Source organism: Chrysochloris asiatica, unplaced genomic scaffold (assembly GCF_000296735.1).
Source record: "Chrysochloris asiatica unplaced genomic scaffold, ChrAsi1.0 scaffold00005, whole genome shotgun sequence".
NCBI classification, from domain to species: domain Eukaryota; kingdom Metazoa; phylum Chordata; class Mammalia; order Afrosoricida; family Chrysochloridae; genus Chrysochloris; species Chrysochloris asiatica.
This window is the reverse complement of record NW_006408523.1, coordinates 31,351,734-31,369,624: the sequence shown is the minus strand read 5'-3', so window position 1 is coordinate 31,369,624 and position 17,891 is coordinate 31,351,734.

Genomic DNA, 17,891 nt, shown 5'->3' with positions numbered 1-17,891 from the left:
GGACATATTGCCAGGAGGGACCAGTTGCTGGAGAAGGATTTCATGTTAGGTAAGATGGAGGGTCAGAGAAAGGGAGGAAGACCTACCCAGAAAGATGGATTGGCAAAGTGACAGCAACAATGGGCTCAAGCGTGGCAATAATTGTGAGGTTGGCCCAGGACTAGGCAGTGTTTCATTCTGTTGTGCATAGGGTCTCTATGAGTTGGTACTGACTCAATGGCACCTAACAACAAGTTACAACTAGAGTCCTAGTGTGGGACTACAGGATAATGCACTGGACCACGAGGTCAGTTTGAAATGAAAGGTCAGAGGTTCAAACCCACCAGCTACTTCTTGGAAACCCTATGCAGGATCGCTTTGAGCCAGAACCAACTCGACAGTACTTAACATCAACAACAAGGTACACCAATTGGTCTTTTCCTGTCTGGAGGAAAGAAGATTGATGAAAATTAAAGGCATATGGAAACAATAAGGCCAACAGAGTACTAGAGCACAAGAACATCAATCTCTAGGAACCTATGCCCAGAAGAAATAGATGGTGCCTGACTACTCTGAGAGTTATCACATTACAAAATCTTGGATAAAGTGGGAGACTATGTGCAATAAAATTCAAGACAATTTAAAAGAGAAAACATAACAAATAAACAGGGTCACTGGTCAGACAGAGACTAGTGGGACCTCTGAGTCTCTCACCACTTCATGACCTTCATGTCTGGAAATTAACTCAAACTCGTGCGTCAATTTTCAGCAATTTATAAGGAAAACAATAACACTAGTGAGGTGCACACATTTAAAAATAATTGATCATCTGAAAGGAAAAGGGCAGCATCTACTCAGGCACAAAGTTCAGAAGAGTTAGGAAAGAAGGAGAAATTGAAACAGGAAACACAGAAACATTAGGAGTATGTATGTATAATACAATTGCTTTATCTATTTGCTAATACATTTAATCTGTTTTTGAAACATTATGCCCAAGCAACTTGTGTACACATCTTTCTTATTTTAAAGCAGAATACCAAAAAATCTTGATTTTAGAGATTTAAGCCATCAAATAATGAATAAATAAATGGCAAAAAATGAACAATTAGGCATTATTTCCATTGATATATGAAGATATACTACATATTAATCAAAATTATGTATATATATATGTGTGTGTGTGTGTAGACAAAGTTATATGTATACATATATAAATGTGTGTATATATATACATCCACCAATCATCTGTCAGTTTGTCATATTGTTGTGGCTTGTGTTTTGCTGTTATACTGGAAGCTATGCCATCGGTATTATAAATATCAGCAGTGTCACTCATGACGAATAAGTTTTAGCTGAGCTTCCAGACTATGACAAACTAGGAAGGAGAGGCAGAATACTTACGAATATTGAGTCCCTGAAAACATTTTGAATAGCCATGGAACACTATCCGACAGCATTAGAATATTGAACAGTGAAAAATGGTGAACATCACCAGAATATTGTCAGGTATAGTGCCAGAATATAAGCCCCTCAGGTTGGAAGACATTCAAAATATAACTGGGGAAGAGCTGCCTCCTCAAAGAAGCATTGACCATGATGACAAAGATGGAGTAAAGCTTTTGGGATCTTATATAGGAATAATGAATCTAGAGAAATTGGAAGTTTTATAAAAAATGAAATGAAGTACCTAGAAATTGGTATTCTAGGCATCAGTAAGTTGAGATGCACTGGTATTGGCCATTTTCAATCTCACAATCACATCATTTAGTATGCCAGGAACGACAAATTGAAACAGAATGGCATCATATTCATCAACAAAAAGAGCATTTCAACATATTTCTTGAAGTATAATGTTCTTTGTTATAGAGTGATATCCATACATCTACCAGGAAGTACAGTTAATACCATTATTTGAGTTTAGCACCAATCACTAAAGCCAGTGATGATGAAATTGAAGAATTCTACCATTTTCTTCAGTTTGATGTTGAACAAACATGCAATTAAGATATATCGATAATTACTGATGATTGGAATTCAAAGCTTGGAACCAAAGAGGAAGGGCTGCTGTTCAAACTCACCAAATTCTCTTCAGAAACCATATGCAGGGTTGCGATAAGTCAGAACTGACTCTACGGCACTTAAAAACAACAACATATTTAAAAGTGAGTCAAAATTTATCTGCATCTAGCTATGGAATTTATTTCAGTCAACTCTTTGAAAAGACAAATACATTTTTCTTAACATAATCTCTATGCTTTTCGGTCTACTTTGTCCATTGGTCAAAAAGCTTTCGTATTCTCTTATTAAAAAATGATTTAGGATGAGCTGTGAGTCACGAATGCACTGTTTTCTTCTCTTCTTCATCAGAAGTGAATCTTTATTCCTGAAAGGCTGCTTTCAGAGAACCAGTGGTGATCCTATAGTTCCACACCAGGTGTCCAAAGACTCCAATGGCACCATGGAGTTGGTTCTGGTTACAGCGAACCGGTACAGGATTTTTGAGTCTGCAACTCTTTACCTGAGCAGAAAACCTATTTTTCTTCCATTGGGTGACTGGTGGGTTCACACTGCTAATCTTGGGTTTAGCAGCCCAACACATTATCCAGTATGCTATCATAATGACTTATAAATATTGTCTTAATTAATCCCCAAACCTCAACAGTCACACATATATTATAGCACCTAACATGTTCTCATTTATTAAGCTGTCTTTGGACAGGCTTTCTAATCGTAACTGCTTGTTCATTTTACAAGCTTACCTTAGAGAGGTTCTTTAGGTTGCTTATGAATCCTAAGTACAAATATCTGTCTAATATCCCCACATAAAGAAAATAAAAATGTTCTAGAAATCTCTAAGTTATTACAACCAGACTTTGAAATTAGCATTTTATCTGTTTCAAACATATTATGTGAATTTACTAAATTGTTGTTGTTAGGTGCCATCAAGTTGGTACCGACCCATAGTGACCTTATGCACAGCAGAACGAAACACTGCCTGATCCTGGGCCAATTTCACTGCTATTGCCAAGCTTGAATACATCGATGCTGCCACTTGGCCAATCCATCTCGCTGGGAGTCTTCCTCTTTTTCTCTGACCCTCCACCTTACCAAACATTATATCCTTCTTTAGCAGCTGGTCCCTCCTGACAATATGTCCTAAGTATGAGAGACGAAGGTTGGCCATCTTGGTCTCCAAGGAGCATTTTGGCTGCACTTCTTCAAAAACAGAACTATTGGTTCTTTTGGCAGCTCATGACATTTTCAATATTCTCCTCCATCACCGTAACTCAAAAGGATCAATTCTTCTACGGTCTTCTTTATTCACTGTCCAGCTTTCGCATGCATTTGAGGTTATTGAAAATACCATGGCTTGGGTCAGAAACATCTTAGTCCTCAAGATGACATCTTTGCTCTTCAACACTTTTAAAAGGTCTTTTGTAGCAGATTTGCCTAATGCAATACTTCATCTTGACTGTTGCTTCCATGAATGTTGATAGTTGATCCAAGAATGAAGTCCTTGACAACTTCAATCTTTTCTCCGTTGATAAGAATGCTGTTTATTGGTCCAGAGGTGAGGATTTCTGTTTTCTTTACATTGAGATGTAATTCATACCGAAGGCTGTGCTCTTTGATGTTCATCTTCACTTTCAGCAAGCAAGGTTGTATCATCTGCATATTGCAGGTTGTTAATGAGTCTTCCTCCAATCCTGATGCTGTTGCGGACCATGTAAGACTGGTCAGAGGTTCGAGGCCCTATAGGCCCAAGTGTAACAAATGAGGCCACTGGCAGTTAATGGCAAATTGCTTTCATCTAAATATTCAGTTATATATATTAAATTAATACACAGAGCCTTTGAAAATCCACAGATAAATGTGATATTTTCCTAAAGCCGAGACTAAAGGTTGCAAGGTTAAACCTTTCTCCAAAGGATTAACTAAAAATATCTTAGCTACTTCTCAGTTCTTTGTTCTATAGACAAAGAACCCATCCTCCCTAATCCCTTTTCCAGGTGTAGCCCATTCACCTGGGTGTCTCCTGCAGAACTCTCACCTTCCCCCAACTGAGTTCAGGGGCTATAGATATGTTAATTGGGCCTGAGAATCCAAGTTGCTGGCCTGGGATTCGAACCAGCGAAGTATGATGTAAAGTTACCTGAATGTCTGGAAAAGTACTGATGTTAGCTGTACCTTGCCTAAGTCCCTCCCAGCTTGGTGTGAAACTCCTCCCCTAAATAAAGCAGAGGCCCGGGCCTCTCCAGGTGTGCATTACTGGTTGGAAGGTTTAGAGTAAAGATGGCAGTGCATTACTGGTTGGAAGGCTTGGAGTAAAGATGGCAGTGCATTACTGGTTGGAAAGCATGGAGTAAAGATTGCAGTGCATTACGGGTTGGATGGCATGCAGTAAGATTGCAGGGCAGTGAGTTGCTGCCTGCAGAGGCCATGATGCCTGTAGTCCCAAGCCGGCCCACCAGTGATGCATCCACCCTGGCTTTGGGGTGCCTCATTGTCTCCCTTCTTCTGTTTGTCTGTGAATTCTTTCGCTATCCCTATCGCCGCTGGATCTCCCCTCCTCGTGAACCAAACACTCGTGAACAACACAATTATGTCGAGTCCAGTCACCGACATGATGCCATGTTTTTCTTCGTATATCCCAGTTTCTCAGATTATTTGCTCAGCATACAGGTTGAATAAGTATGGAGAATGAATACAACCTTGTCACACACCTTTCTTAATTTTAAAACATTCAGCGTTCCCATGTTATGTTCGAACAACTGCTTCTTGGTCCAGGTATAGATTCCTCATGAGCACAATTAAGTATTCTGGAATACTCATACTTTGCAATGTTGTCCATAGCTTGTCATGATCCACACAATTGAAAGCCTTTGCGAAGTCAAAAAAGCACAGGTAAACATCTTTCTGATAGTCCCTTCTTTCAGCCAAGACCCATCAGACATCAGCAATGATATCCCTCATTCCACAGCCTCTTCTGAATCCGGCTTGAACCTCTCTCTGGAAGTTGTCAATGTATGATTGTAGCTATTTCTGTATTATCTAAATTTTACTAAATAGGGTTTCCTTATTTATGATAAGAGCAATCTCTTAGTGTAGCTATGTATTTACTAGGCAGTTGATTGGAGCTAACAGAGAAATTAATACCAATATGTCTTAATGGATTGTATTACATATTAATTTCTTGCATTTGAAAAGCCCAATATGGAAAACAAATTAAAACACAGAAATAGAGTAGGATTGTAGGGATTTGGGAAAATGTTATCATTAAACATGAGGAGGAAATTTAAGACAAATGTGCCATCACCTCTCAATTTTGCTATCAAAAACCTAACTATTTCATATATGCATAAACTGAGTGACTTTGGATCTGATCTTGGAAATATGCTGCTCTGTATTTAATTTAAAATACTATTCTGACAAAAATATACACGTGATTTAGTTTGTAACTTTCACTTAAACAAAGAAAGTAAATTCAGAAGAGGAAAGGATTTGTTGACTGCTTGTTATAGGCCAGATACGGTGGTTGTCCTCTGTGCCTCATTTAAACTCTGGAAAAATGTTTCACGTAGGTTGTATCATATACTGTATTTATTCAATTATAAGCATTTAAAATCTGGAGTGTATTAAGGGAAGAATGAAAGTTTGACACTGCGACTCAGGAATCTAAACCAGGAGTATTTGTCTGCTTCTGCACAACTCCTTGTGATAGTGCATTCAACCCAACCCTGAGTGTTTCTTACTAGAAAATCAAATCATTGTCTGACATATCATTTTTCATACATAAATAACAATTCACAACTAAAATTCAATAATAAATATATTTGAATTGTTCAGTCATATGTTTTAAAAGCTTAATTGCTAATGATGGTGGTGGTGGTTGTGTGCTGTCAACTCAGTTTTGACTCATAGTGACCCTATATAGTCTCTGAGTCTGTGATTCTTATTCGGGAGCAGAAAGCCTCATCTTTATCCCATGGAGTGGCTAAAGGATTCCAACTGCTGATCTTGCAGTTAGCAATACAACCCGTAACCCACCCCACCACCTGGGCTCCTTAACTGCTAGTGATTTCAGCTAAACTAAATAAAGAATTCACTATGCTACTTAATTGCACTTTTGAATTAATTGTGGGTGATTATTTTATGCCATTCAAAAATGCTAATTTTTAAAGCAATGGAATAAAATAACACAATTTGAAGTTATGCTGAAGACACTGATTATTCTAATGGATTTTCTGTACCATAGCACCCATTTTTATTCATAAGTATTTTGTACAATATAAGAGAGTTAAAAGCATAGAAGAATGGACAAGATAAAATATAGTTAATTTTCTTTTTAAAGTTTAATATCTGACTTTAATGTCTGCTATAACTCAGATTCAATGGAATTTGGTATTTAACAACTTTTTGAAGAAGAGTTGTGCTGTGGGCTTTCACATTCATTATCTCTCTAATACTAACCATAACCTGGAAATGACAAAAATCAGATTTTGATTGTATAGTATAGAGCACAAACGATCAGACAGGTTAAGTAATATATCAAAATTTACATATAAAATAACACACAGACTTTGGGATTCTGATTGCAGGTTTCCTATTATTTTCCACTGAAGCATCCTGTAAAACATATAAGCTAATTTATAGGGGGGGAAAAAATCCAGCTGCATAGATTTCATTAAGGTTATAATGTTACAGATGTATTTCACAAATAATGTTCATTGTAAAGCTATAGTTCATAAAGGAATAATCGTTTTACCAGCAAAAGAACTAATCTGTCTGTATGTTAAACCAAAATAAAATATGAACACATTTTTGAAGTAAAAAAAACAAAGTTTTTTTAATGTAAGTTTTTCGATACAATTTTAAATAACCTTGAACAAGAAATATATTGACTTTTTTTCCCCTCTGAGTTCATGTTTTGTGAAACTTCACCTCTTGTTTTCTTATTCCAGTTGTTTCTTTTGACACACTTTGAAAAATAAATTCATGGTTAATTAGTTGTGGATTGAAAAATCAAAAACAGCAAAATCATCTTGCAAGACAATCATATTTGAAAATTAGCTGTTTCATAAATCACCTTCAAACTGTGCAACATTATCTATCATTTACCTGTCTATAGTTTTCTTTTTTTAAGTATATAAATTAGGCCTATTTTAAAGCATCATTAATGGTTGCCTTTATAGTTACTCATAGTTTATAGCTAATTTTACTAGAATACTTTGTATATATCAGTAATTTTTTCATTTTATTGTTGTTCTGAAGTGCCGTTGAGTCGATTCCGACCCATAGCGACCCTGTTCAGGGTTTCCAAGGCTGTAAATCTTGACAAGAGTAGAAAGCTTCATCTTTCTCCCAAAAGCGCTGGTAGTTTCACACTGCTTACCTTAAGGTTCGCAGCCCGATTTGTAACCACTACGCTACCAGAGCTAGGCGCCATCAAATCAGTTCTGATTCTAAACAACCCTATTCGCAACAGAATGAAACACTACTAAATCTTTAGCCATCCTCACAATCGTTGTTAGGCTTTTTGAGCCCATTACTGCTCTGGTAGTGTAGTGGTTATGAATCGGGCTGCAAACCTTAAGGTCAGAAGTTCTAAACTACTAGCTCTTCCGTGGGAGAAAGATGAGGCGTTCTGCTCTGGTAAAGATTTTTCAACCTCCGAAACCCTATACAGGGTCGCTATGAGTCGGAACCTACTCCATGGCACATCACAACAACAACTGCTATCTCTATACCAATCCATCTTCCTGCGGATGTTCCTCTTTTTCACTGACACTCCAGCTTACGAAGCATGAAGTCTTTCTCCAGGAAGAAACTATAATATGTTAATGATAATATGTCGATGTATGAGAGAAGTCCAATAATACTAGTTTCTAATGAGAATTTTGGTTTCTTCCAACAAAGGTTTGTTTGTTCTTCTGTTACTTTTAATATTTTTCTCCAACACCATAACTCAAACACATCAATTTTTCTATGGTCTACCTTCCTCATTGTCCAGCTTTCACATTTATATCAGACTATTGAAAATAGAACACGCTTTAGTTCTCAAGTTGACATCTTTCCTCTAGAACGCTTTAGAGAGGTCTTGTGCAGCAGATTTGCCTAATGCAATACATCATTTGATTTATTGACTGCTGTTTCCATGAGTGTTGATAGTGGATCCAAGCAAAATGAAGTCTTTGACAACGTCAATCTTTTATCCAAATATCATGATGTTATTTATTGATCCAGTCGTGAAGATCAATAAATATTACTTTTACATTGAGGTGCAACCCACATTGAAGGTTGTGGTCTTTCATCTTCATCATAAACATTTTAAGTCCTCTTCACTTTCACATTAGGTATCTATTATATTCAAAGTTCTCTGCTTTAGAAGGTGGCTAACAAACATTGCTTTAAATATATATATTTTAAATGTTCTGTGTGAAGTGTGACCTAAAATAGAAATAAACAGAAAACAATATATTCCATGATAACAGACAAATAAATAGAAACATGAAAATTGATCCAAGAGTTGTGAGTAGAGACAACCATGAACTAGAACCATCAGTAGCAGCTTCCTAAAGATCCTAGGGTTTACAGTAGACTTTACTTGGAGTGGTAGGATGTCAATAAGTGAGGCGAATGAAAAGTATCTTTCTAGTAGGGAGAATATATGCATGTAAAAGAAGAGGAGAATGGATTCAGAATTTTTGTCCAGGAATGGCTGAATTTCCCACATGCCTTTAAACAAAGATGATATAAAGCATTAGTAGACTTCTATTTTGGTACATTTGGGGAACTTGGATCCGACTAGGTAAAAAGGAAGAAAAACTTAACACTACTAAGTTTGTTGCTCCTAAATTGATTCTGATTCATTTTGACACTATGTGTTACAGTGTAGAATTCCTCTACAGATATTTATTGAGCTCTGGTAGCATAGTGGTTATGAATCAGACTGCAAACCACAAGGTCAGCAGTTCAAAACTACCAGCTGTTCGGTGGGAGAAAGATGAGGCTTTCTGCTCCTGTAAAGATTTTCAGCCTCGGAAACCCTGTACAGGGTCACTATGAGTCGGAACCAACTCCATAGCACATAACCAACCAACCAACCAACCAATCTTTACAGAAGCATATTGTCATTTTTTTGTGTGTTTTTTCCCATTATGCATTGGATGGGTTTGAAAATACAATCTTTATACTAGTAGTCCAGCGCAAACCATTTACATCACTCCAAATTTCTTAAGTGATAGTTTTGCAGGAAATACAAAGTCGTTAAAATTATAAGGAGAGTGCTATAGTTGCGTTATTCAAAATGGTATATTAGAAAAAGTAATGTAACAAACAGGTGCAGAAGAGATAGTATATGGAAAAACTGCTCACTGAAGTAAAAAGCTAAGAAAATTAAATTGTTGTTGTTGTTGTTGTTAACTGCCTTCGAGTCGGTTCCGACCCATAGAGACCCTGTACAGGGTTTCCGAGGGTGTAAATGCTTACAGGAGTAGAAAGCCTCATCTTTCTCCCACGGAGCGGCTGGTAGTTTCGAACCACTGACCTTAAGGTTCGCAGCCCGATTCGTAACCACTACGCTACCAGAGCTCCTTAAATTAAATTAAGTAAGTGGAACTCTGTCAAAGATGAATGGCAGAAAGAGGTGATAAAGAAAGAAAGAAAGAAAGAAATTAAAGACTGTGATTAACAGAATGTTACTAGCCAGATATTTGGGGAACTCTGTTGCTAGGATGAAGAGGAAAAAAAGTAGTAATAGATTTGGACACTCAACTAAGTAAACTTGTTTACTTTGTTTACTTGTTTGCTTCAGTAACCCTGTTTACTGAAGGTCAGCCATTCAAACTCACCAGCTGCTCCTTGGAAACCCTATACAAGGTCACTATGAGTCAGAACAGACTCAACAGAACTTAAAAACATAGCACCTATATTTATACACCTATATACTCATGGTCTGAGTCCTGGTGTGGCACTGTGGGTTAATGCACTAGACTGAAAAGCCATCTGAACTGCAAGAGTGTCTGTTCAAGCTCACCAGCTGCTCCCTGGAAACCCTATACAGGGTCGCTATGGGTCACAACCGACTCGAAGGCACTTAACAACAACAACAACAACATATTCATGGTATTTGAGAGAGACTTCAAAAAGTTTGTGGACAATTTTGAGTATCATTTGAGTACATTTCCCACAAACTTTTTGAAGACCCCCTCAAACACTTATCTATGTAACTACACTCATATTTTAGGTATTACTACTGTTGTTTCAAAATGATCTGTATCATAGCATTTATCAACATTGTCCCTTGTTCTTGTGTACTTCTTAGCATCCTCATTTATTTTGGGTAAGTTGTGTAGACTTCATCCATATTGGGTATCACCTTACCCTTCACCTATAATAACATATGTCTATGATTGGTCACCTGGTGTAGTGCTGTAGGATAAGCTGTAGACTGCTAACAGAAAAGTAGGCAGTTTAAACCCACCAGCTGCTCCTCAACAACCCTTTACATGGCCACTATGAATTGGAACTGATTCTAAGAACATCAACAACACTATCTAGAAATTGATTCTCCTTCTAAAGACCCTTTCTTTGCGGTTCAATAGATCTGTGTTCCTGGCTCTTTTGTATTTAACATAAATACTATAATTGTCTACTTAGTTTATGTGCTTCTCTGGCTAATGCCTAATTCTATACTACCTGACTTCAGATTAGGGGATATACTATAAATATTTACTTGATAAATGTACTTGGCATTTTGAATAAGGAATTAGTCATCATTTACCTACATGCTTACAATTGATTAAAGAAAAAAATTCATCAATAATCTCCCAAACAAAAATATCAAACCAATAAACATTGTTGCATAAACATCATGTATGACTCATTGAACTAAGTGCTGTGGAAAAAGAAAAAGGAATCCTTCATTCATTATTGCCAAGAATGTGTATTTTTGTTGGGAAATTAAGCAAACTACATAAGTACAAATTAACAATAACATAAGTACAAATTTACATAATAACTTTATGACTATGAGACATTTTAATAATATGCATATTTTATAAAATGTTTAAAGGAAGAAAAAGAAAAAAAAAATACTTGATGGTTTAATGTTTGCTCAAGTAATGTTTTAGACAGGTTGATGTAATCAAAATGCATTGATCAATAGTGGTGATTGGAAAACAAAGGTTGGGAGCAAAGAGGAAGTATGAGTAGTTGGAAAATATGGCCTTGGTGATAGAAATGATGCAGGAGATCGCATGATAGAATTCTGCAAAATCAATGATTCGTTCATTTCAAATACCTTCTTTAGACAGCATAAGAGATGACTATATACATGGACCTTGCCAGATGGAATACATAGAATCAAATTGACTACATCAGCAGAAAGAGACAATGGAAAAGCTCCTTATCATCTGTCAAAACAAGGCCAGGGTCAGATTGTGGAATAGACAATCAATTGCTCAGATGAAATTTAAACTGAAGCTGAAGAAAATGAAAACAAGTCCAAGGGAGCCAAAATATGACCTTGAATATATCCCACCTGAATTTAGAGATTATCTAAAGAACAGACTTGATACATTAAACACTAAAGACCAAAGACCAGAAAAGTTGTGGGATGACATTAAGAACATCATACAGGAAGAAAACAAAAGGTCATTAAGAAGACAAGAAAGAAGGAAAAGGTGAAAATGGATGTCACAAAAGACACTGAAACTTGCTCTTCAGCATAGAGATTCTAAATGGAAGGAATGAGGAGGCCCAAGAGCTGAGCAGAACATTTGAAAGGTCAGCTTGGGAAGATAAAGCCAAATATTATAACAAAATGTGCAAAGATCTGGAGTCAGAAAATCAAAAGGCAAGAACACGCTCAGCATTTCTCAAGGTGGGAGAACTGAAGAAAAAATTCAAGCCTCGACTTTTGTTATTCAAGGATTCTTTGGACAAATTATTGAATGATGCAAAAAGCATCAAAAGAAGATGGAAGCAATATATACAGTCACTATACCAAAAGAAAATGGTTGCTGTTCAAAAGGTTTCAAGAGGTCATATATGATCAAGTGCCAAGGATACTGAAGAAAGAAGTCCAAGACGCATTGAAGGAATTGGCAAACAACAAAACACCAGGAATTGATAGAATAAAAATTGAAATCTTTCTGTAAAGTGAGGCAGCACAAGAGGCACTCACTCATCTCTGCCAAGAAATTTGGAAGACAACTATTTGGTGAACTGATTGAAAGAGATCCATATTTGTGCCCATTACAAAGAGAAAGGACCCAAAGGAATGTGGAAATCATTGGAAAATCTCTTTGATATCCCATGCGAGTAAAGTTTTACTAAAGGTAATACAGAAACAGCTGCAAGTATACATTGACAGAGAACTTCCAGAGTTCAAGCCAGATTCAGAAGAGTCTGTGGAATGAGAGATATCATTGCTGATGTCTGATGGATCTTGGCTGAAAGCAGAGAATATCAGAAAGATGTTCACCTGTGCTTCATTGACTTCACAAAGGCTTTAGATTGTGTGGATCATGACAAGCTATGGTCAATATTGCAAAGTATGAGTTTTCCAGAACACTTAATTGTGTTCATGAGGAATCTGTACCTGGACAAAGCGGCAATTGTTTGAACAGAAAATGGGAACATTGAATGGTTTAAAATTTAAAAAGGTATGCAACAAGGTTGGATTTTTTCACTATACTTTTTCAACCTGTGTGCTGAGCAAATAATCCGAAGAGCTGGGTTATATGAAGAAAAACTTGGCATCAGGATTGGAGGAAGAGAATCATTAACAACCTGCGATATGCTGATGATACAACCTTGTTTGCTGAAAGTGAAAAGGACTTAAAATATTTACTGATGAATATCAACAACCACAGCCTTTGGTGTGGATTGCATCTCAGTGTAAAGAAAACATAAATCCTCACCACCGGGCCAATAAACAACATTTTTATCAACAGAGAAAAAATTGAAGTTGTCAAGGACTTAATTCTTCTTGGATCAACTATCAGCACTCATGGAACCAGTAGTCAAAAAATCAAATGACGCATTGCATTAGGCAAATCTGCTGCACAAGACCTTTTTAATGTGCTGAAGAGCAAAGATGTCAGTGTAAGGACTAAGGTAGGCCTGACCCAAGCCATGGTATTTTCAATAATCTCATATACATCCAAAGTCTGGACAGTGAATAAGGAAGACCATAGGAGAATTGATGCTTTTGAGTTATGGTGTTGGAGGAGAATATTGAAAGTGCCATGGGCTGTCAAAAAAACCAACAGATCTGTGTTGGAAGAAGTGCAGCCAGAGTGCTCCTTGGAGACCAGGATGGCCAAACTTTGTCTCTCATACTTCAGACATATTGTCAGAAGGGATCAGTTTCTGGAAAAGGATATCATGTTTGATAAGGTGGAGGGTCATAGAAAAAGAGGAAGACCCCCAACGAGATAGATTGGCAAAGTGGCAGCACCAATGGTCTCAAGCATGGCACCAATTGTGAGGTGAGCCCAGGATTGGGCAGTGTTTCATTCTGTTGTGCATAGGGTCACTATGAGTTAGTACTGCTCAATGGCACCCCAAAGTAATAACAACAACGTTTTAGAGGAGATGAGAGTCTTACTTTGGCCTCAGTGGTAAGATTGGATCTGACTGGACATAGGGAAGAATGTGGGACAGTCTAGGTGATATACTGAAACAAAGATCATTTAGTAATCATAAGTTTTTAGAGAAATTGTTTGCCAAACTCATTTCATTAGCCTTGTAAAACATTTCTACACACATTTTGAAATTGATACTATACCAACTTCACATTAAGGTGAGGCCATTTTATGACCATCACGTCTTCTGTTAGTCTTCAATTATTACTAGGTCAAAATGAAGTATGCTTTGAAATGCATAACAGATAGCTGGATATTTGTTTGTCTGCAAAATTAGTATAAATAATAGATCACAGTACACTGAGTATTTAACCCTTTTAAAAACAAAGTATGTTCTGCTTTTATTTTTTTGTTAATAGCATGTGTTTTTAGTAATGTGACACATGCTGAAATCAAAGAGAAAATATTTCTGAGGTGATATGGAGTTTGGTACAATTATGTGGAGCACTTATGTTCCAAGTGGACTCCAGGAATAGGATTGATGGGATGAGAACTATTTCTGCAGATGTACACAGTTTATTTAGGTCTCTGCCAGGTGGCAGTATGTACTACAACTGGGATAAAAGCTTCCCAAGAAACTTGAGAGACTGAATATGCTGGTGGAAAATGTATGTCCTTAGGGTGATAAAAGGGTTAAATCTAGTAATTACCAAATATCTACTTTACATCATCCTGAATACTAAACAAAATAAATCCTAGGTTTTTCATCTACTAATACTGGGTATTTTCATAGTAGGAATAATTATGCAATGTTCTTGATATAAAGGCAACTTAGTGAGTTGCTGATGATGACATTTTTGAATGTGCTATAAACTAGCACTGGAAAAAAAAATGTTCCTTGTATAATTTAAACCTAATGGAACATAAACTCATTTAGTACTGTCAAAGTCTCATTATTTTACTTGTCAGAGAAAAAAAGTGGTGATTACCACAGATTGTATTTATATATTTTAATTGCTATTTATCTCACAAGTTTCAACTGTGTATGGAAACAAAGGAAAGCAATTAAAATACAAGCAGAGGTTGACAGAGCAAAGTAGATAGCTAATGTCAGCAATAAACTATCAAACACAGCTAGTAAGAAGAAAATGTGTCATGGTCCAGTGCATGTGAGCTTAGAAAGTGAATTAGAATTTTCCTCACCAACTAAGATTGCAGAGAAATTCAGTATTGTTCACAATATATCTGCCATGCGTTATGTAAACTCACATGTATAGAAGTATATGTACATATGCATTTATTTGTGTATATGTGTGTCTGTATGTGTGCACTTGCATACACATGTTTTTGAGATTACATTCATATGTATTTGAACTATGTTAGGTTCCAAATAGTTTTAGTTATCTCTTTTGAGATTTCTGTTTGCAGAAAATGTTTACAAAAGATGGAATTAACTGTGAAGCTACTTCACCCTCTGGCCAACCTTTCAAACTGGCTAAATCTGTGGAATAACACATGTCAGCAGTTGGAAGTCTGCATATCTCCAAGAAAAGGCTATTTCTTGAGTCTCCATGACCCTGGCACCAGAACTAGTTGGAGCATGGCTACCACTACCAACGGCCTTGAAAAGAATCATATAAGAAGGTTCTGTATAGAGTAGGAAAAATGTGGAATATTGATCAAAATCATACAAAAGACCAGGTTAGCAGTTAAGGTATAGAACGGTAGAAACCCTGACACTAGGGCTCTTTGTTCATCAGTTCAGGAAATGAACGCACACCATGCCTGGCTCAATTTTCAAGCAGACAATAGATAAACCTAAAAGGGGAACAACAATGTTAGTGATATACCTACAACATAGAATGGTTAACGGTTTGAGATCAAAGGAAAGCATTTACTTCAGGACAAAGTTCAGAAGAATTAGGAAAGCAGGAAGAATGCAAACAAAAAACACAGGGAGGAAGTGATGCTACATGAAAGGATTGGAACCAGGGAGATGACACAAAGTCTGTGATTTATTAAATGTAAAACTGATGATCTACTCTGTTAGCCTTCAGCCAACTCACAATAAAAGAGTTTTTGCTTTTTTTTTTTCAAGTTTATTTCTTGAGTTTTGACTCACGTCTAATCTGTATTTGTTTATTAAGATACCTTACCAAAGCTAAAATATATTCGTATTGTGGGCAGCTGAAACCACATTTGTACATTTATTTACTCCATGGATCTCTTCCTCAAATAAATAATCAATTTACAGATTAGAAAAGCATAGGAATAAAAAAGCAGTTATGTCAAATAATTTGGATGTGATTATGGAAAAGTTTCCCTAAAAATCTCTTAAAATTTATTGAGTTTTCTTAAGAAAAGCTACAAAATGGTCACCTTCCCTTAAGCTATAAAAATTAGAACTACTCCATGAAAAATAACACCTGAGTGTCTTGTAAGTTGCCAAGTTTGAAGAATTGTTTTGGTTGTTAGGTGCCATCAGGTCTGCACTGACTCATAGCAACCCTATGCACAACAGAACAAAAACACTGACCTGTCCTGGCCCAATCTGCCCTATCATGGACCAGTCTCATAATTGTTGCTATGTCTGAACCCATTGCTGCTGCCACTGTGCTAAGCCATCTTGTTGGAGGGCTTCCTCCTTTTCTCTGACCCTCTACTTTACCAAACATCATATCCCTCTCTGGTGACTGGTCCTTCCTGAAAACATGTCTGAAGCATGACAGATGAAATTTGGCCATCCTGGCTTCCAAGGAGCACTCTTGCTGAACTTTTTCCAACACAGGTTTGTTTATTCTTTTGGTGGTCCATGATACTTTTAATATTCTCCCCCAACACCATAACACCAATATATTAATTCTTCCACATTCTTCTTTATTAACTGTCCAACTTTTGCATGCATATGAAGTTACTGAAAATACTATGGCTTGGGTCAGGCACAAAGATTAAAGAGCACAGCTTTCGGTATGGTTGTATCTCAATGTAAAGAAACAAAAATCCTCACAACTGGACCAATAAATAAAATCCATATCAATGGACAAAAGATTGAAGCTGTCAAAAACTTAATTTTACTTGTCAACCATCAACACTCTTGGAAGCAGCAGTCAAGAAATCAAATCACATATTGCATTAGGCAAATCTGCTGCACAAGACCTTTGTAAAGTGTTGAAGACAAAATATGTCAGTTTGACAACTAAGGTGTGCCTGTACAAATAGTGAACGCCAAGTATTTTAATATCTTAGAAGACTACATAAAATTGAATATATATGAAAACAATGCTATAAGAAATAATATAAGTTTATCACAGTGATAGTGCACACCTATACTTATTCTATATATATACTTATTATATATATATATGGAGCTCTGGTAGTGTAGTTGTTACGAATCGGGCTGCGAACCACAAGGTCAGCAGTATGAAACTACCAGCTGTTGCGCAGGAGAAAGATGAGGCTTTCTGCTCCGGTAAAGATTTACGGCCTCGGAAACCCTGTACAGGGTCTCTAAGAGTTGAAACCGACTCCATGGCACATAACAACAACATATATATATATATATATATAGCTTTGCGTATATGTTTCTTAGCTACTATATCAGTGAAAGTTTAAAACTATTGTGGTTTAAATTTTCAGTAGATAATTTATCAGCATGAAGAAAATAATTCAACCTAGTCTTTCCTATGTCCTCCACTCTGTCCTCCCAATTTACTGATGTAATTGGGAAGTGCTATTATTATGGCTGGAGGGATACTGGATCCTGCAGGAAGAGAGTAGAAAACAATGGCTCATTGAAACCACATACTATGAAGAGCTAAGAGGAAGCTAAGACATTATTTTTATTGAGTGAATAAAGGAGATATGTACATTCAGATCCCACCTGCAACTCAGTGCCAATGGAATTTAGAAATCCTCATTACAGGACCACAAAATAATTTCATATTTTCATTGTATTTTACTCTAGAAATAACTCAAAACATAAAATGTTCTATTGTGTATATTCTCCGTAACAACAGCAAAATAAATAGAATTTGGACTCAACAGATATGTAAAACGATGCAATAAAATAAAAATAAATGAGAGTATTCAGATTGAAGAAAAACTAGGAAAAGAAAGATAGAATTAAATTGGGAATGAGTCAAAACATTAAAATGCATGCATGTATGTATATAGATAATATAATTGAGTCATATTTTCAACTTTAAATTATCATTTGCATAGGAGATAGTTACAGAGATAGCACCAGAGGCTATCCAGGTGAGGCACAATTCTGAACAATGGGAGAACAGATTCACACATTCATTATCACAAATTCATTAA